Consider the following 22,895-nt stretch of genomic DNA (forward strand, 5'->3'; position numbering starts at 1 on the left):
CGCTTGCCATATTGGAAAATTTAGAATGATATTTTCCCGACATTCTGTCACTGGTCTCAGAGATTCTACAAAACAACCTGACCAGTTTTTGGTTCACGTATCCAAGCAATTCTCGAAATTCTATGGAATATTGTCTATCTCACATGCTTTACTTTATCTGAAGTCTTTCAGAGCCCTTTTCAATTCTGACTCTAGTACAGGATCCCTTATGTCTTCCATGCTAACTCCAATTTTTTCCTCTTTCATCGGACTAGTCACCCCCCTCATAGATGACGTCCGTGTACTCTTTCCATCCACCCGCCCTCCGCTCTCTCCTTTGCACCTGATAGTGAAATCGTCATTGAAATCTTCATATTACCACGCCTACAATTCTTATCACCGACTTCTCTACGTGCTGAATCAGTCATCCTGATAATTATTTCTTATTCAAGTTCCTCCCATATTTCCTGCATCCATTTCACCCTTTCTGCCCCGCACTTAGTATTCATTTCATTTCTAAGGGCGTTATATTGCTGTGTTCAGGTCATTCCGTGAATAGTTTTGTACTTCCTTCATTCGTCGATCAGTTGAAGCATCCGTAGACCTCGACTTATGCCTATTACACTGGCGGGTATATTCATAGCCTTCATGTCACTGATGAAAATTAAGAAATATTTGCCCACCAAAATATTCTATGGGTGGTACAGTTGTTGATGAATGCGTTATGGCAGTAACCGAAACGTAAAACATAATGGTGATGTGCAAAATCACACCACATGGTATTTAGCAACCAGCAGTTATCCAAACAGCTTCCATCGACCTATATTGTCACCACTGAAATCTCGTAGCTTCCATACAAAAGATACATTCACTAGTGTTTTGTTATTGCAATCAATATATCGTTTCCAATTGGCCGGAATATTCATGCTCAGTGAGGTGAAGGCATTATATGCAACAAGATGGTGGCCATGCAACGGTGCTCTATTTTATGCGTCAGTAAAATAAGCGATGTTGTTTCGGTATGCATTCTTTATAACCCAGATCTGAGACGATTAAACATTAAAAGAAAAATTTGTTTTGCGTACTATGTGTCTTAATTTGGATACTGTACACATACGTTTGTCTATTACACATATTTCTATCGACGATTGTTTTATAAGTTCAATGGTAGTTTTACGAATACATGGAAATGAAATTCTTTCGGTGTTACACCACAAATAGAGCTCACGTTTGTTTTCGTTTCTGATAGAAAACTGGCAAAATGAACACCCTGGCAAGGTCATGTTTGTCAGTTAATATTGCTACTAAACATGGGTAATATATTTAAGAGCCCAGGTGAGTCTTCAAAGCAATAGCTTCACAACTCAAATTCATGCAAAGTAATCGGAACATCACGTTCCTAATGGTGGCCTAACCTGAACCAAGCAATACCAAACTAAACTCATTACTTCAATTGACCTTCACAGCGGAATGTAATTAAAACAGTATGACGCAGTTCATCTACTATTGTACAATCTCCACAGCAGTACAGATCACTACCAACAAAGGCAGCCTACTTCTTAAGTCCGAACACAGAAATGGACTCCTCTAAACACGGCATCAGGAACTATAACCATGGATTCCAACCCGCAAAGGCTTACCATTGATCGAAAACAGATTTCTCGAAGATGCATAACTGCTTCCACGAGTCTGCAAATTGTTTGTTCAACGTGCTTCAATCAATTAACTGGCCCTGACCGTATAGAAATCGCTAAAGCACTGCTGGGAAGAAATGAAAGTTTATTAAATAAAATTTTTTTAAAGGAAAAACTTTTAATGCCTAGACTGAAATTTATGTTTACATCCTATACAGCCCGGCTAGGCGATGTATTTGTGAAGCCTTCCGTGATCACGGGGGGGGGGGGGGGGGGGGGGGGGGGGGGGGAGATACGGAGATACTGCGGTCTTCACTTGGCCAGTTAAATAAGATTTTTTGTAAAAGTTAAACATATTAAAGCCTACGTCGCAAATTGTTTTTACTTTCACAATTTTTTAATTTAATAAACTACATGAAGACCGCCGTCTACCCCTCTAAGAATGTCGCGCTTCACAGAGAAATGGAAGTGCCGAGTGAACAACTAAGTCTGTCAAGTGTGATTCAATGACATATAATTACATCGAATATGTCCTTCCAACGCTCGAAAACGGACACAATTAATGCCAATGTCTATTTTTTCCAGTGGTTCAAGAATACCGCGCAGTTATGAGCAAATAATAGATAAGCAGTGTGAGACCAACAGCGTGTACTACAATACGAAAACAGTTATTAATATTCTGTACTTCACACTTTCTTTTATATTCACATATACGTTTAGCAAATAAATGGAATTCAATAAATGAAAACTTCATTCTTCTAATAACAGTAAACTATGGCATCCATATTTTTAAGTGACATAATTAAGTAATATTTTCTTAAAGAATATTCCATATCTTATCTACTTTAACATTCGGTTACAAAATAATAACCCTTCAGTACAGGAATAATATTGGAAGACAATATTTCGCGGGACATCCTTTCTGCTTTATAACTGCTTTCAAAAGGCCGTGAATTATGAACAACTAGTCGATCATTTTGAAAGGTGCAATTACCATCCCAGAACTGCACTTTAACAGTGTGCTTAGAACATCAGTGTAGGCCTGTGATGTGATGTGATTAGAAACACGACCACACTATAACACCCCCGCCTCCGAAATGTTCCGTAGGCACTACACACTCTTCACCGGGAATTCTCGATACCCACACCATGCCATTGCATCTCAACATTATGTACCGTGATTCGTCACTCCACACAACGTTTTTCCAGTGTTCAGTCGTCCAGTGTTTACGCTCCTTACGACAAGCGAGGCGTCGTTTGGCATTTACAGGCGGGATGTGTGACTTATGAGTAACCTCCCGCCTAACTACCATAGTACTTGCAATGGACCGTATTGCAGTTTGGAGTTCCTGTGTGGTGGTCCGGATAGATGTCTATCTGTTACATATTAGGACCCTCTTCAACAGTCCGCGATCTCTGTCAGTCAACAGACAAGGTCGACCTGTACGCTTTTGTGCTGTACATGTCCCTTCGCGTTTCCACTTCACTATCACATTGGAAACAGTGGACATATGGATGTTTAGGAGTGTGGAAATCTCGAGCACAGACGTATGACACAAGTGATATCCAATTACCTCACCACGTTCGAAGTCCGTGAGACCCACGGAGCTCCCCATTCTGCCCTCTCACGATGTAAAATGACCACTGAGGTCGATAATATGGAGTACCTTGCTGTAGATGGTATCACAATGCATCTAATATGAAAATGTATGTTTTTGGGGGTGTGCGGATACTTTTGATCTCATTGTGTATCTCTAGTCTGTGAAGTAATGTAATCTCTTCCCAAGAAAAATAATTTAACACAGCCCTATAGCAAACACTGACTCTCTCTAATTTACAGTAGGCTTCAAATGTCCGTCTTCCAGATAATTTGGCTTTCCCCAATCATAGTTGTTTAGTCTGTCGGAAAGACTTTGGGCCGGCCGAGTTGGCCGAGCCGTTCTAGGCGCAACTGTCTGGAAGCGCCCGACAGCTACGGTCACAGGTTCGAATCCTGCCTCGGGCATGGAGGTGTGTGATGCCTTTAGGTTAGCTAGGTTTAAGTAGTTCTAAGTTCTAGGGGACTGATGACCTCAGAAGTTAAGTTCCATAGTGCTCAGAGCCATTTGAACCATTTTTTTGAAGACTTGGAATTTACTCTCATCAACTGGTAAACCTCTGGACATTTGATTCTTTCAGCAGCTACCTCACAGTTTTAAGTGAACTTAACTGAGGATAACATTCAGTTTTTATTATGTTTTTACGCTTCTTCTTTTCATTTAATTTTCTTGTCTGTCCCGCTTCAATGACATATTGTATACGATCTTGCTTTTCAGTGCGTCTTCTAATATCCCCAGCTGTACTTATGGTCTACTCAACAAGCTAGCATTATCTCCGCACGGTGGCATTTTGGCCATAATTTTATTTCCCTTGCGTCCCATTTCGGCTTTGTAGACCATGCAGCAGGACGGAACCTTGTCATATTACTGGACCGGAGGAAGCAGGTCGCATCGTGCCACATCAAAAACGGGTCTATATCTGGGAAACAGCTGAAGCAATTTTTCCATTCAAGTCAATTTGTTATTGTAAAATATATGTTACATGATGTTTCCAGTAATTCAGTGACTCAGCGTCGCTACTAATACCCATGCAACATTAACGAATGCGTGATGGTATTAACTGGTTTCAATAGCCATGAACATCACGCTGGCCTTGCGGTGCGATATGCAAGCTTCAGGTATACTTCGTACATATTCCTTCCTTCTAGTTATCTGAATAGGCCACTTTGTTATAGGTATGACAAACTTTTTATTTATTATGATACCTTGTGGAATGTGTGCCGCTCGTAATCACAATTAGTTAGACAATTTATAGAAGTGATCTAAGAGGAACTATTTCATGAAGTTTTACAGGTGGACAGAACATTCCACCAACTTTTGGGGGATAGTATGAGGGCTATCCTCTTTTTCGTCCTACGATCGGTTATGAAATGCAAACCATAGTGAAAATCAAAAAAACTTATCTTTGCAATATTTAGCTGCACCTTACAGCAGCTTCTCTGCATATTCCTTGCTCCGACTGAGATATTTGTCATAGTGTGGTACCCACGTTCCAATACCCTATTCATAGGGTGCAGCTTCCAATTCCCTACGGTGTTCTGCATCTCATGGTCTGTGCCAAAACTCTGTCCTCATAACGGTTCATGTGAGCGAAAAGAAGAAGATGGGAGGGAGCAAAGTCCGGGCTATATGGTGGGTGATCAAACACTTCCCATAGAAGAAGCTGTAGGAGGGTATTCTTTGCACCTGCAGTGTTCGGCCGGGAAATGTCATGAGGAAAAGAAGCACATGGTAGTTACGTCATGTGGCCTGCGTGAAATCAGCTGAAACTCCTTATCAGGTGCAACACACTTTGCAGGAAACGCTATTCTTGGAGACGTCTTCACACTGTTACTCCGTAGAGTTGTATCAAGCTATTTTACTTACATCAATGACTCATTTTAAATATCACTGTACAGTTAACAGCTGTAATGTCGGTTTAAGAAATAATACTATCTCTTATAAACGCCCAAAACATGTGATGGAATGCCTGTTCTTGAATGATAGCTTGTGATAGGCTACAGAAGGCAAAGCTATGTTTTAATTTATCTATACGAGTCCACAGAAATCAAAACACAATACAAGCTAAAGTTGAAATCGAATATTAATTGCAAGGAAGTTAACACTTTCCGAGTGAAATGTCCAGCAGCCAGAATAGCAGTCATTCGCTGAAAACAAGTCTTACATATCACAAGTTTGGCTGGGATTACTGAAAAGGAAGAGGTGTACAGTCATGACTTGTCGCACATTCACAAAATTTTTGGTCACTGATACCCCACCTCTTCATATTTAGTCTTGTACATTGTCACCCGTGATCTACCCGTGTTCTCAGTCTCTTAAGTGTCTTCCTGTGTTGCAGATGGCAGCTAAATGGTAGGTTCTTTTTTGCTGTTTTCTCCATAGTACAGCTCGACAGGCTTCTGCTGAATTTGGAATTGGTGCTGTTGTAGGTAGGAAGGTTTCTGTAGATTTCAGCCTTGACTGATGAACGTGACTTCCAAACAACGAAAGACTTCGATCTGGTCTTACTTCGTCTTTTCATTCTCTGCAGCTTCTTGTTATCATATTGAGGTGCTACTTCCATGAGTGAAAAGATTTTTTGGCTGGGGTTGGTCTTAGGCATCCTGTGACTATGCAGCCTGTCTCTTGAAGAGGCATATCAACTTGTTTAGCATGTGCAGAATTCGTCCAGACTGGTGTGCGATATTCGGCAACAGAGCAAACACAGAGCAAGTGCGAACATCCGAAGGATGGTGGGTTGCTCTCCCTATGTTGTGCTTGTCAGTTTGCGGATCAGACTGCTCCTGATGCATAACTTCTGTCTCATGCCTAAACAGTGTTCTTTGTAAGTTAAGGCACGATCTAACTTCAACCCTAAGTACTAGGGATGGGCATAGTGATTTCGATCGCGTTCTGCCAGGTGGTGTAAAGTATCTTTCTTGTCTCCTTACTGCGTATGTGGAAAGCACACACTTGAGTTTTACCCGAATGATATTATACTGGAGCCAGCACAATTCTTTGGGATAGGCTGTTCTTTTTCATTCTCAATCGAATATTTTTGCCTCTCACCTTTACTGTAGTGGACACTGAATAAACAGCGCCCTTTTGTTGCTTACAGCTTATTGTTTCTTATGATTCATGGTATCGTAAGCAGCTGTAAAATTGATGAAGGTGACTCCTGTAAGCTGCTTTCTTGCATACTATTCCTCAATGTCCTGGGTTAAATTAACTACCTCACTAGTACGTGACTTTCCTGGTCCGAAACGTTGTTTTTCAATATTCTTCCAGTCGATATACTCAAAAATTCGATTCAATATCATTCTCTCCCGAACTTTAAACAGATGTCACAAAAGTGAATAAGTATGAAGTTTTAGGTGCTGCTCGGTTTCTGAGCTGATTTAAGCAATGCCATGACTTTTGCCTTGTGCTATTTCTTTGTTATTAGCATCCTCGCACCACAAGTGTATTTCATTTTCAGGATCCATTAGGAAGTTAAAGAGCTAAAGTTCTTTAATTATTTTGATCTCAGGTCCTCCAAACCTGCAGCTTCGTTACCTTTCATCTGATGAATAGCAGTTGGAGTTGGAGTGCCTTGATTATCCTTCTCTTCATACCGTTCAAGGAACCGCGCGACCGCTACGGTCGCAGGTTTTCGAATCCTGCCTGGATCTGTGTGATGTCCTTAGGTAAGCTAGGTTTAAGTAGTTCTAAGTTCTAAGGGACTGATGACCTCAGCTTTCAAGTCCCATAGTGCTCAGAGCCATTGGAACCAAGCCATGTTCGTTTATTGGGAGAAAGGAAATACATCCAGATAATTTTGCGTCGAACTGTGTTTCTCGATATTTCATTTGTTACGTGAAGAGTAGTCCTACGTAGCCACGTCTGCCTAGCATTTTGCGGTTCCTGTTCGTAATCTATTCAGTATTCTCCATACCCTATCCTGTAGACGATGCCCTCATGTGATTTCCTCTTCGAGGTGCAGCGAACGTCTGGAAACACCACAAATTTTTACACGTAGTCAGTAATCTGCCAATGTCTGACCCTGTATTAACGACAGCTCCTTTAAATGCGATATTCATGTTTGATATATTTTCCACAAGTGTAGCTACAAGCTTTAGGCCACTGTTACTTGATTAAAACTTTGAAAACATAGCAGTTGTCAGCATTAGTAAATTATTTATAAAAATAATATTGGCCTTTGAGAGTCGTGTCAGCATTTGCTAGGTACACCATATGTGAGGAAAATAAATCTCGTGAAAAAGGAGTCATATTTCCCTACGAATATTAGGAAGATACACTTTACTGTTCAAACCCAAAGGGGGAGCAACTGCAGCGTATTTAGATACAGTAAACTGGAGGTGCGTAAGTTAATACGAGACTTCGAACGTAAATTTTACGGAAGCAATATCGAAAACTTATGACTTCTTCCTTTTTTATTGTCTAGTGGAAGGAAGTGGAAGGGCGATACGGGCGGATACCGTCGCACCAGACTCTCACTTTTATCCGGTTACTGGCAGGCTGTCGGTTGCCTGCAGTCGCTGGTTCCCCAAAAAGCGCTTGGCCAACAGCGGCTAGAGTGCGATGCGATCCCGGCATGCTCCAGCACGAGGCGGGCACCTGTTCCATTCTGCTCTGGCCGCAATTTCCCCGCCGGTAGATCGGCCGGCGCTGGAATGCGGCCTGCCGACGCGCCCGAAACAAACGCGGCGCACGCATGCGCGGCGAGCCTCTATTGTTCTCGCGCTCCCGCTATAGAAGAGCTATTTGCGCGCGCGCAGGTGAAAGTAAATTGGCGTTCAGTTTTAGACGTAACCGGTTTTTCCTCTATTATGTGCCGCCCTCTATCTGTGCAGTCTCGTTCTCTGGAGCCCTACACCTGCGTACATTCCCGTGCGCACTGCGGCGCCCGATAGAAATTACGCCGAGAACGATGACGGTAGAGGAACCAAACGCGCTTCACAAATTAGCGGGACGGGGGGAACAAAGAGTGCCAGGGGTAGCATCAAAGCGTTATCGTGTTACTCTTTTATTCAGCTGTAATTAAGCATTATCGATTTTGTTAAATGGGCTCGTCGACGCTTTCTGTTGCAGGTAATTATTTTTTCCACATGGCTGATTCTTCTCGTCGAGCACACGTCATGCTCTTACATTCTGGAACATTGTTTTTATGTCGAACTTGTTTCATTTATCTGAGTTCCTTCACTCATTTTCCATCATGTTATTCAAGCATTCCATTAGCATCATGGGTTGTATTGGAATAAGCTCTTGCATAAATTCGCTATAAATTATTTAAATTATTTTATGTTTAGCAATTGGGGGGTGGAGGCTATAATAGTCGTCTAGAGACCTAGATTTCAACCAGTAGCACCGGTCTATAGTTGATTTCTTGCAGAGACCACAGCAGATGATCTTTATAGATTTCTGTGGGCAGAATATGATTATTACCGTTACGATTGACTTCTAGCTCAGTTTTACAAGGAAAGTTGGGCCTTTACGCTTCACGTACATTGCTAACGTATTAAACAAGATGTTTACCTTAAGCGAACTACCCTAGTTTATGTGCGCCGTTTCTTTGCCATCATCTTGTGGGTGGTGTCTGGAGCATCCCCCTGTAGCATATAACAGAAATCAGCCAACATAGCAGTTGTCCACCGTCCTGTGAACCGCTGATCCATGAGAGAAATGCTCTGGTCAGAACGCTCGCCGTGCTCATCATTGAATACACCACACTTCGAGATCGGAGTAATTGGATTGATTCTTCAGGCTCATGTTGCAGCCAATGATCTTAAATGTTTTAACTTTACGAAAACAATGCCATGCATATAAATGTTAGAGTGGACTCAAAGTGTACGTCCCCTAATAGCTGGGCTATCTGTGGACCAAGAAATACCACATTTGTAATTTTCTCCGTGCAGAATTCTGGAAGCTTCTTACGCAAATACTGAAATACTGCTTCCTTCCTGTGCACAGACTTAACAAAATGGTTCAAATGGCTCTGAGCACAATGGAACTTAACTTCGGAAGTCATCAGTCCCCTAGAAATTAGAACTACTTAAACGTAACTAACCTAAAGACATCACACACATCCACACCCGAGGAAGGATTCGAACCTGTGACCGTAGCGGTCGAACGGTTCCAGACTGGAAACAGAGCCGCTCGGCCACAGAGGCCGGCTACAGACTTAACAAAAGCAGTCATCATTGCCAACTTAATGTGCAAGGTGGGAGAAGAATTTTATTCGGATTCACTAAATGTTCTTCTGCAATATTGTTTGACTCAGGCACCAGAGCTCTTTGTCTGTGTAGTGTTTTTATCTTGGGCGATTATGCTTGTCAAGTTTCAGCAATACTTAGTGTAAGTCCTTAAAAATCCAACATAATCGCAATGCCTATCAAACCTCCACATATTATCCATTCAAGCTTTCTCTAGTTAAATCAGTTTGCAAAGGGTTACAACATTGTACAACTTTCTTTATCTACACAGCATATGTGTATTATATTTAGTATTTATAGCGCTGCCCTCAATCTTGTTTCTGAGTTTTCTTTGAAGAGTCTCTATTCATGTAGTTTTAATGTAACGTCGAGGTCTTCCAAGAAACCATCAATATCACTTCAGAATCTGATGCCGCCCTCAGTACTGAAATGACAATCATCTTTTCTTCCAATGTTGCCAAAGCACACATACAACACACACACACACACACGCACACACACTAAAGCACATGTACCCTGACAGCGAGAAAATTGGAAATTTCACTTCTACAGTCATAAGGCCTGATGCTTGTCTTTACGCCTTGAAAAATCTAAATTGCTAACAGATCACTGAGTTCACTTTGTGTGATTTTGTGTGGTTCTGCAGATGAAGTTGATATAAATGAATTCTCCGTGTCAACGGTATATGAGTCTTATTTAGCTGTATGTATCGGTTCAGCATCATTGTCAATGTTTGATGGTGGTACATGTGGAGGAACAGGAACCGTCAAACATTCGTCATGAGACCACAAAGCAAATAACAGGTGGGATGACGGGGTACTGAACATCCATCTTCCTGCTGGTATAAACTCCTTTCTCGAGAGAGGTACCAGACAAAATTAGAAATCTGGTGCATGATTTGTGACTTCACGCCAAATAGCAGGCACGGGATTCTGTAAAGCAGTGTTGCCAAGGTGCACTGGAAGCATTCCCCTCACTAACGGCAAAGATACTCTTCTCACAATGTCCTTGCATGAAGCTGTCATAATTTCCTATAAGTGTGACTATGAAACCTAAACAGCTGAGTTAGAAAACAGTTTTAACCTTGACATTCACATACAGTACATCTAAATCCATGAAGCATGGTTACTTCCGTTTCTGTAAAAAATAAAAAGAGAAAATTTGTGGCTCAATGTTATTTATAATATAGCGCAACTGCTCAACTGCTGCGGCATCATATTAAGGCTTTACCAGTGATGACCTCTCCCTCCAATTCTTTAAAGAAAATGATTCTTATCAATAAATGGTCGCGCCTCTCTAATTATTTGCAGTGACGTAATTTGCAGGTTCAACGTTGCGAACAGAGTTACAACTACAGAAGTAATGCCAGATGGTGTACTTCTGCTATATAGACGGTGGAAGTTTTGAAATTTTGCGTTAAGTTTGCTGGAATCCGCCAATTGCTCCCATTCTCCAACACTCAATGAAGACAGTCTGTAAAATTGGAGCTCCACGGAGTTACACTGTCTTGACACATAAAATGCACAGTATCTAACTTCATTGTTGATATGTACTCTCATAGCTGTAACGAAAGACTATTCCTCCTAATTATTAACTAATGCATACATTTTCAATTTTTAAATTCCGTTAATAATTTAATAATATATTTGAAATAAAATATTTGTTGCTTCTGGAAGCTGAGGGATAGGCAGACTGCAACTCACACCTTGCAGTCTCCATCTTGCACCGTGCTCTGTTTTATCCACAAACTACATTGTACAGTCACATTAATGTGGCCATGTGTCAAAACCCTGAATAACCACCTTTTGCAGTGTAGAACCCTTCGAGACTTGCTGGAAGAAAGTCAGTGAGGTTCTGAAAGGTACTGACAGGGATGTGTCCGGTAAACGCAGGTCGGTGCTCCTAGAACCATATATGTACACATCAATCTGTATGATACTTGCACTGTTCTACTGATAGATGCTACCGTGATGAGGATACGTATCTACAGCTAGCGGTGCTCATGATCTCCGAAGATAGGTCTACACTTGTATTGATACACTGTGGCCTCCAGAATGACAAGAAGCCCCAGGGGATGTCCAAAAGACATTCTTCAGAAAACAACCCTCCCTCTCCTGGCCTGGATCCATCTGAAATTGGTTGTGAAGTGTTTGATCTAGTGTAACAGAGCATAATCAGCGAAATTACAGATGGGTTGCAAACAGTAGTCTTCATCGCCGATAAACACCAGTCACTATAGGTGCATGTATCAGGCACCTGTCGGAAATTTGTAAATTTGTGGTAAGATCTTATGGGACCAAACTGCTGAGGTCCTCCGTCCCAAAGCTTATGCACTAGTACATCTAACTTACGCTAAGGACAATACACACATACCCATGCCCGAGGAAGGACTCGAACCTCCGACGGGGGAAGCTGTGCGAACCATGAAAGGACACTTTTGATCGCGAGGCTACCCCGCGTGGCAGCACCTGTTGCAGAGGCCCTTAAATAGCAAGACTGTCTGAACGCTCGTTGAGGAGACACTGTTGCTAGCTTCTTAGTTCATTTGAGTAGTCAGCTGCTGAAGACGTTCACGTCTAGTTGCCTGTATTCATCTCATTCATTACTGTCATCTGTGGCCTATTGTGCACCAGAGCTGCTTCAGTGCGCGTTTTATATTGTTACGCACAGTAAACTTCGATCACCGCGCCACGGCAAGCGAACAGTTTGCAAACTGCTTCCACCCGCGGTCCAAAAGCCAGTGATCATGCTATTTTGGACGTCAAAAAAATCGCTCCCTTTCTGCAATAAGGTCACGACTCACGACTGCACTGTTTGCAGATTACCCCCCCCCCCCCCCCCCTCCGACACGTCTTATATACCCACCCCTTGCTAGTGCTGCCATACGCATTGACCCTCTCCATAGGCGATAGTCACATTAACGTTATTGGCCCGTGTATTATAGACACAGGAAGGAAATATTTTTGAAAGTTAACGTCCTGTCATGGATGATGTTCATCTGGGATGGACCACATGTTCAGATTGGGAAAGGATGACGAAGAAAATGTGCCTTATCATTTCGGTTGAAAATAACTCGGAAATCACCATAACCGATTCAGGGAAATAAAACTACATAATGATAGCTGGGTGGTAATTTGAATCGGCACTCGTCCGGATACTATTCTACCACCTCTCGGGTTACCCTCCGTTTTGCTCCCTTCGCTGTGTCTTTATGTCCAGTGATATATTTTCCACATTGGGCCTGAAAAGCTGCACTGTCGACTTACTGTCGATGACCAGAAGAATCCGGACACCTTTTAAAACACATTAATTTATGGTGTGACCACCTTTTCCTTTATAACGGATTGAACTCTGCTGGAGAAATTTCAAGCACTTGTCTAAGGGTTTATGGAATTATGGAAACTCATTCTTTCTCAAGATTAGAAACCAAAGGAGGCAGCACGCTAGGCTCTGAAATCGATATTCTAAGTTATCCCATCCATTGGGTTCAGGTCGGGAGTCTGGCAAGCAGTCAGCTCCAGGAATGTTGCTATCCACAAACCATTTTCTCAGAGACACTGCTTCATAACAGGACGCATTGTCATGGTGATAGAACCATCGTTTCTGAAACATTCCTTTGAGTTATGTAGTACATAATGTTGTAAATCATGTTCTTATCCTACGTAATTTAGTGTATTCTTAAGCACAATAAGAGGACCATATTACAGAAAACACACCGATCCCTTTACGCCACCTCCTCTGTACTTCGCTGCTGAAACTAAAGGAAAGTAACTTTGTCCTGGCATTTGCAGAACTCAGACCATACTGTCGGACTGCCGCAGGACACAGCTTAATTCGTCGCTCTTAATCTCTCCATTAGAGTCATCCTGTGTAAATTAATTTGGGGGGTTAGTGCTTCGTGCGCCCGAGAAATTTGGTGATCCGTACACGCTCCCTGGGACGTACTAAGTGTCGAACACCTCAGGGAGCTCAGGACACTCTGGGTACGGGATAGGTGCAACTTGGGTTCTTGAGATCGGTACTAGTAAGCGCCGCCAGTTCTGTGTCCCCGTAAGTTCCGGGCATGCTTCAGCGACCACCATTAAGGGAAATAGGAATCTTGGATTAACCTCCCAGATCGGGAGGATAGTATGAAGGCCTATGAAATAACCTTCAGTATCAAGATGCACTGAGTGCCGATGACACACAAGGTTGTTGAGGTGGCACGATGCTCAGGAGGCAACCTCCCAGGAACCTCCCGCACTTAGTTGTAAAAGACTTACCGAGGCATGTGGTGGACTCTCTGGGTGGACTCGTTATTTCCCTAGCTGCTTATGGGACAGTTATGGACCTTCGAACATACTCAAGCCACCTTACTGCATTCAAAAGATTTTAGAGTACGTTTCTGGCACCTTAAAATCCACGAAAAGATTGAGGAGTGGAACACATGGTTGAAACATGTAATTCTGGACAAGCAACGAACCTTGGCGTATATGCCCCAGAAAAGAGTTATAGAATATCATGAGCAATAGCAAAATACAAAGTACAGTCACCAACAAACTTTACACATTCACTTACTCCTTTACCTTCAACCAAAATGAATACAGACTCATTTACAGATATTTTTCTCTTATTTCGAGCATATAAAGACAACGCCGAAGGCGACATATAGGCTGATTTACCGTAGTCTTTATTTGCAAGTTCTGCCATATGATAGGTACGATAGGCAATAATGTCTCTATCAACAAAACTTTCAAGTCCAGGTACGTTAGGAACTCCAGTACCTCCACGTACAATGGCTGCAGTGCGCCAACCATTACCATGATCGAATGTATCATTAATGTCGATACTAAAATTAAGTCTACAACCACAGAAAACACAAGGTCCGTCGACAAGTGCAGTAGCAGCAACACTCTTAACTGGTATGCGGTTATTCTTGTCCCCAGCTGTTGTGGCGAACTCGATGTTCTCGATGGTTTTATAGACTGTCTGTTTAGAACGGAGACGAATTCTCCTGTATGGCATCGTGGCGGCGTTCAATGCAGTTGCCTGTGCAGCAGTATCAGAGCAAATGAGCCTCTGCGCGGCTCTCGCTCGCTTATATAGTATATACAGTAGCTTGAACTTAGAAATAGAATCAGGCAGAGATATGATCCTTATTGTCAAGGAGGAGCTGAAAGATAAGTGGGTTCACGAATGTGCGCTTCATGTTGCAGAGACTGAAAACGGTCGATGGCGAGCTGGTTGAATGAGAATCCATTATTCTTACGTTCAGGATCATAAATCTTCCAAGCTATTTCAAGGCTGGTTTGCTTCTCTTATGAGGCCTTATATGCCCAGCTCTGCGCACTGTTCCACATGCCTGCGCTTGGAGCATACCACTTTAGCATGCATGCGAGAAGCCACTTGCAGCATGTGTGGTAGGGTCACACACGAAAGAGTCGTTTGCTCTTGCCCTCCGAAGTGTGTTTAATTGCTCTGGGGATCACTTTGTCTGGTCTAAGGATTGTATCGTCTACCTCGAAGAAAAGATGGATGATACAGGAAATAAATCGCAATAAAGTCATGAGATACTCAATTGACTCTTTTATTAGAACATAAAGGAGTCAGTTGAACATCTCATGACTTTATTGCGACTGTGCACCATTGGTTGCCAATTATTAACAAAAAAACGATCGCAGACCTCAGACGGGATTTTATGTCCTGTATATCACAAGAGATCAAAACAATAACGCTATTTTGCATGGGGAGGCTGACTGCCATGGCTACTGATCTCGTTCTGTCTGAAGGCTCTAAGGATTCTGCTTTGGAGACAACTGAGTGTGAAGTCTGTCCAAGCAAGAGTCTAGTCTCCAGGCTAGAAAGAACTCACCAATAAAACTCCTCTTGTACTAAGTGGTGGCACTGACTCCCCAATGGTTATGTTTATAGGAAACACATTTGAAACCTATAGATACAGCTGTGCTATAGGGATATACCCACCACTGCAAGAATGACCTGACTTAGGACGGATCCAAACTGTTCTTGTCAATAATTCACGCCGCACTTTTGCTATATCCTTGGTTGCTCACCTGCAAGAATCTGCAGTTGAAGTTCATGTGTCGTAGTGTCACGATATGCTCTCTATATTTATCATCACAAGATACGGTAGACGCTGAGGCTACACCTAAGTGCAGCGTATCGTATAGTGGGCAGAATACGCTATGACATCAAAAAGACTGACCGAGATAACGCAGTGGCTACACTGGACTGACATTCGGGAGGACGACGGTTCAAATCCTAGTCCGGTCATCCTAATTTAGGTTTCCCATGACTTCCCTAAATCTCTTGAAGCAAATGCCAGGATGGTTCCTTTCGAAGATCACAGTTGAGTTCCTTCCCCATCCTTCCCTAATCCGATGAGATTGATGACCTCGTTGTTTGTCTCCTCCCCAAATCAACCAGCTAACCAACCAACATCAAAATACGATACGACGTTGTAGTGTCCTGAGTAGCAGTTCTTTTTTTAGCGATATATAGTAGTGTTTCCAGACATCAGACGAACAACGGAGGAGTAGCATGCATTTTTATCCGGTTTGATGCTGTAAGAAAATACATTTTTGGAAGTCGATTTACTCAGTGTATTCTACCGAAAGAGAGATTATTCTTTGGAGAACTTAATTCATTATATGACAGTTTACGATGAAATACCGACATATTCCATGCATACGTGACGATGTCCGTGTCCACATTTCATTATATTTTGAAAAAGATGGATGCACGCTAGAGAGAACACTGCAACAATTTTCACTAAACTGTACCGACTGTATCTTAGTGTATGTAAAAACGGAATCCAACATTTTTTAAATTTTATTTTAACCGAAAATAGTTTTACACAATTTAAAAGATTGCCATCAGCTAGCGGATGGCTATTTTAAGCCCCACTATATCGACATTCCCAGCTTGGTCGGATGACTAGCTTTTGCAAACATGAAGACAGATATTGTTGCGGCCGAAGCCACGTACACGGTCTGCCAACTGCCATCTAAATATCTCGAAAATTTGATTATTGCTCTAGCACCTGGCCTGTAGTTTCAGAACTGCTAGTATGGCGTTAATGCTGGATACAGCAGGTTCTTGGCAGGATCTGTATTTCGCCATCAGGTCCTGGCCTGTTCCTGTGCAACAGCAATACATTTATCTTTACAAGTCTTGAATCCACTAGTTACCAATGTGACGTTAAGTGACATATCGAATCGTACGTAAAACGACATGTTTTTGATGAGAGTAGAATGTTCTGGTGAATTGAGATGGCACACTTCCATACCGCAAACGCTGTTATTCTAAAATCTTCAAATACAAAAATCCTTGAACAACTAATATGACGTTTCATATCATTTTAGTGAAACAAGTCGTATCGGAAACGATACGTTTCCTGAAGATCCTCAATGCATTGGTGCTCTGAAGCAAAATATATTCGTACCACTCAACCTGTAGCACAAAAACTAGAAGAGCGGGCTTCATCTGCAAACGACGTATCCTAATACGGTGTCGTCTGGGTCTGCCTGTAACGTAAAAGTGATCTTTCATCTCATGTGTCACATTCCCTCCACGGCGCGAAAACTACTGCGTCTGATTCAAGCGTTTACGCTTTAAATACCACATTTGACATCACAAAACTTAACCAGCTCCAGGTCCATACTCACTTTCATGTGTCTTGTAACGACAGCATTAAAAATGACGCCCTTTAATATTATTTTCGTTCGCATTAGAGTAATGGAACTTGCTGTGACGTGCAACGCAAGTATGCTTGGTGAGATGTTGAGTCCGTACCCATCCCACGGCAGCTCTTACGTGATGAGACTGACGTAGAGCACGAGGCAGTGGAAAACAGAACCCTCGCGCAGCGCCTCTCAGCCCGCGAGCTTTCGGTTGGGTAGACGGCGGACAACGATGGCACCGCGTCACGCCGTGTGCGCCCAGGTTGCCTACCTCCGGTCGCGCCGAACAAGTTTCTGCTTTCTGGCAGATCACGCGGCAGAGTGCGGTCCTCCCACCTGGCACACAACTTCGGGAAACACAGGCACCTGCAGTTCGGGCGGCGCCGGTATTCACCGCAGGGAGTTCTCCGTCTGTCTCTGCTCTCAGCGAACACCGCACGGTGAAGTAAGAGACTGCGAAACATTACGTACAGAACGCGAGTACGAGATGTCGGGGCTGATGTACGGCAGAATGTTTCCGGTAAGGGCAGCGTTAAATTACAGTTACTTGAAGGTAGCAGTGACAGCTTTAAAGAGGCAGAACTAAACATCTTTATAGGTGCAGTACTCGTGCTAATGAATGTGGTCTTCATTCTGCAGCCTAGTTTGATGCAGTTCTCCTGGTTGCTCTACACATCTGTACGTACATATATACGTACATCCACAATCTGAAAACCGCTGTGAAGTACGTGACACACGATACTTCCCATTGTGCCACTCATTAGGGCTTCTTTTAGTCTCATTTACTTACGGACAATGGGAAGAATTATTGCTTAACAGCCACTATGTGCGCTGTAATTAGACTAATGTTGTCATCCCAATAGGCTTGTTCAATTATCATTAATGTACACAAAATTTTGATGCCCAAATCTTTGAAACATCCGTCTGACGACCTACAATGTTAGCATAAAAACCGGAATACTGTTTATCAGTGTGAGTAATCTGTTCATCATATACAATTACACTCCTGGAAATTGAAATAAGAACACCGTGAATTCATTGTCCCAGGAAGGGGAAACTTTATTGACACATTCCTGGGGTCAGATACATCACATGATCACACTGACAGAACCACAGGCACATAGACATAGGCAACAGAGCATGCACAATGTCAGCACTGGTACAGTGTATATCCACCTTTCGCAGCAATGCAGGCTGCTACTCTCGCATGGAGACGATCGTAGAGATGCTGGATGTAGTCCTGTGGAACGGCTTGCCATGCCATTTCCACCTGGCGCCACAGTTGGACCAGCGTTCGTGCTGGACGTGCAGACCGCGTGAGACGACGCTTCATCCAGTCCCAACATGCTCAACGGGGGACAGATCCGGAGATCTAGCTGGCCAGGGTAGTTGACTTACACCTTCTAGAGCACGTTGGGTGGCACGGGATACATGCGGACATGCATTGTCCTCTTGGAACAGCAAGTTCCCTTGCCGGTCTAGGAATGGTAGAACGATGGGTTCGATGACGGTTTGGATGAAGCGTTCACTATTCAGTGTCCCCTCGACGATCACCAGAGGTGTACGGCCAGTGTAGAAGATCGATCCCCACACCATGATGCCGGGTGTTGGCCCTGTGTGCCTCGGTCGTATGCCGTCCTGATTGTGGCGCTCACCTGCACGGCGCCAAACACGCATACGACCATCATTGGCACCAAGGCAGAAGCGACTCTCATCGCTGAAGACGACAAGTCTCCATTCGTCCCTCCATTGACGCCTGTCGCGACACCACTGGAGGCGGGCTGCACGATGTTGGGGCGTGAGCGGAAAACGGCCTTACGGTGTGCGGGACCGTAGCCCAGTTTCATGGAGACGGTTGCGAATGGTCCTCGCCGATACCCAAGGAGCAACAGTGTCAATAATTTGCTGGGAAGTGGCCGTGCGATCCCCTACGGCACTGCGTAGGATCCTACGGTCTTGGCGTGCATCCGTGTGTCGCTGCGGTCCGGTCTCAGGTCGACGGGCACGTGCATATTCCGCCGACCACTGGCGACAACATCGATGTACTGTGGAGACCTCACGCCCCACGTGTGGAGCAATTCGGCGGTACGTCCACCCGGCCTCCCGCATGCCCACTATACGCCCTCGCTCAAAGTCCGTCAACTGCACATACGGTTCACGTTCACGGCGTCGCGGCATGCTACCAGTGTTAAAGACTGCGATGGAGCTCCGTATGCCACGGCAAACTGGATGACACTGACGGCTGCGGTGCACAAATGCTGCACAGCTAGCGCCATTCGACGGCCAACACCGCCGTTGCTGGTGTGTCTTCTGTGCCGTGCGTGTGATCATTGCTTGTACAGCCCTCTCGCAGTGTCCGGAGCAAGTATGGTGGGTCTGACACATCGGTGTCAGTCTGTTCTTTTTTCCATTTCCAGGAGTGTACTTTGTTATCAGGCAAATAATTATAGCTATAACTACTAGCATGTTTTTAGGTTGGTTAGTATCTCGAAGACAGTCGGCTTATTTACGCCTAGGCAGCAGGTCTGATGTTGAAGGGTGGACAGGTGCAGTTCACTTAGTGGTGCAATAACGATCGTGCAGAAGACATCAAACCGTGAAGTTCGTCTTCATTTACCTTAGGCAGGAAGCCAAGAATTGAAGTGTGGACGTATGAATGCAAATCGGTAAGCATAGTCCACCTCCCCGAGCGGCTGCGCCCATCAGATAGTAAATTATTTGATGTGTTTGAGGGAAGACTGTTCGAGGCAGAGAAATAACAACTAGTACTCTGAAGTGGACACATATAAAGGTAGTAAATGTGACATTAAAATACATTCCTAACAGCATGAGATTTTCACTCTGCAGCGGAGTGTGCGCTGATATGAAACTTCCTGACAGATTAAAACTCTGTGCTGGACCGAGACTCGAACTCGGGACCTTTGCCTTTCGTGGGCAACTGCTCTACCAACATTCCTAACACTCTGTACATTATCTTTTTAAATCAGTATACGCTCTCTGCCAAAGATACAGTAGATTGAAGGTGTAAGTACTCTCAGAAATGTTAGTTTTAACTGTTGCATACAGAACGTTGCCAGGTCTGCAGTATTAACAAGTGCTAGTGATTAATTAAAAATAATATTATATGTATTTGTTAGTTTATTTTTGGGCCATTTTGTTACAGGCTCATCAATTAATATTAATGTTAGAAACAATGATGTTTTGGGGTCGTTTACTATAGGTCATCGACGATTTGAGAACGCCGCACATTTCTACTTAACGATCGTAGGGAGTTGTGGTGAAAATGTGCTCCGAGAGTCCAGTTATAAAGCCGACTGTTAAACTCTGTAAGCAGGGTATTACAGCATATTTTTCGTCTATCTTCAAGCATCTGGCAGTAATGGCTTTTCAGCATCTCCAACAGATTTAACAAGCCTGCATTCATAAGTGCTGCCCTTTTTAATCCTATTTAGCACCAGTTGCACGCACTTTTTTTTTCTTGTCTGAACTGCTTATCGACCAAACTGCTTTCGTACAAGACTGGTCTCCATGCTGTTATCCTCCCACAATCCTTCCTTAAAATTTGTATTCGATGTTGATCTTTCTTTCTTTGAAAACGCCTTTTCTTGCTACTGTCAGTTTCAATTTCATAATCTCCTTTCTATGACCATTGCCACTTATTTTACTTATCTTCAGACATAAAAGTGACTTTGGGCATACAGGTATTACAGGTTCATCACTTTCCACAATACAAATAAATGACGCAGTAGACAACATTGGAAATTCCATGACGTATTCTGTGGCTGATGCTGTCGTATATAGAGAAGTTGGAATGCTAGAAATTTGTAACCAAATGCAGCAATGCCTGCAGAAGGTCGGCGCTCGGTACAGGAAGTGACAAGTGATCCTCCAGATAAACAAATATAATGTATTGCAAATGCATAGGCAAAAAGAGCCGTTATTGTATGGTTACACAACCCCGAAACAATTACTGGAAGCAGTTACTTGCATAAAATATCAAGGAGGATGCATAGAGAGTGATTGAAAGTGAAATGACCACATAATACTTATCACAGTAAAGGCATATGCCAAACTGGGATTCAGTGAAAGGTCCTTGGCAAATGTAGTGCATTAACAACGGACGTAGCATCCAAAGTCCTCGTTCGGCCAGTACATGTATTTGAATATTACTCATCAGAGTGGAATACATATACTCTTTGACACAAAATCTGGTCGGCATCTGGCAGCCGCGGAGTCTATGTCAGCACCGATCGCTGACTTGAGACAGACAACTTGGCCGCACTGGTAAGTGTTGTAAGTCCGACCAACTGCAACATCTGGCAACACTGTAAGCTGCGGCATTTCCTGGAGGACGCCTTGCCTCCAGTTCGAGGAAGTCGCTTCTGTTCTTGGGAGTGATTTAGCGGTAAAATGCGTGATATCCGAGTGTCTTGTCTCTCGATCGACGTTGCCATCAGCTACATTTTTATAGTTCATTTCACCTCAATGTTAAAGTCGTCAATGAAATGATAGCAGAGCTACTATTTATTTCACTTTCTGGCAATATAGTTTCTCCCAATAACAGTAACCCATTGCTTGGCTGTCTTCTGTCTCTGAACGGCACACACGCCATAATTTGTTAATTACTGGTAGCGGCTGCCTCGGTGACGCTGCGCTTCCTCGCCCCTTGTCGAAGGCGTCTGCTACCGCTAATCGCTTTGGGTGATACAAAATGCTTTAATGTTGTCGAGTGGTTCTCCAAAATGATGACCTTTCTATTGCATTAATACGGCACAAAACTATTTCTACAGTTTACGATCCTGTTAAAGCACCTCACTATGTGGTTTAATGTTTTATATCTCACTTCCTTTCCTTTTAGAGGCACATTGCACATTTTTAGGACCACGAAAGTATTCATGGAGAACTTAACGCTAATAAAACTCAATTACATTTAAACCACCAAAACTGTCCATATTCCAAGCTATCCCGAGGGGAAGGAAGTTGCTAACGCCAGTTTCAGCAAACTTCTACAGGGTGTATCTCATTTCTGTTACAGAAATTTGGCAGAGAGGAAGTATATTAATCAATATGTTCACTACATAGCTACTCCTGACTTATTGATCCTACGTGACGAGCAAACCTCAAATTCGTATCGTTGAAGGTCGATTCGAATCTCTTCAGAGATGATTGTACAATGATGCAGCTTGATATTCTTCAGACATCTTCGGTCATTAAAACAATTTATGGATTGGAGAAAGCGAGAAGATTTTACGTTTCGTTAAAGAAGTTTTCCTAGCAATTCTCAGCTCCACGAATTAAAAAGAAAGTTTCAGTGCTCTGGTAGCCATCGCGATTAAAACTTACAACCCACACCGCCGTCGCAGTGTAACACATGTGCAGAACCACAGAGCTAATTAAACGTTGCAAGGAGCAGCCCTTCATATCAGAAGATAGGTCTCTAGCCCCGAAAATGAACCTATAAACATAAGAACAGTTGGTAGTTATGTAACGTACGGATTACAAACCTAGAAATGAAATTATCGATCTCATTGTCTCATCTGACATCAAGATTATACAGCGTATGTCAAGGAAGGTGAATGTCAAGTGAAGTTAGCGGATCTACTCAGTGACATACGCGGAAGGGCATGCACTCTAACAGGGTTGCCAAATATTTGCGACGATGTTCCTGATTGTTAGCTGACGAAAAGATTTGAAATCCGTGTCACAGATGGTTCCTTCAAACTGTTCTAGGACTTTTTCTGGGTTATTGCTTGATATTAGGAATAAGGTAGCTGGAATGTAGATACTGCTTTATTTATCTATGTAAACAAGAAT

The sequence above is a fragment of the Schistocerca gregaria genome, chromosome 1 (assembly GCF_023897955.1).
Source record: "Schistocerca gregaria isolate iqSchGreg1 chromosome 1, iqSchGreg1.2, whole genome shotgun sequence".
Classification (NCBI taxonomy): domain Eukaryota; kingdom Metazoa; phylum Arthropoda; class Insecta; order Orthoptera; family Acrididae; genus Schistocerca; species Schistocerca gregaria.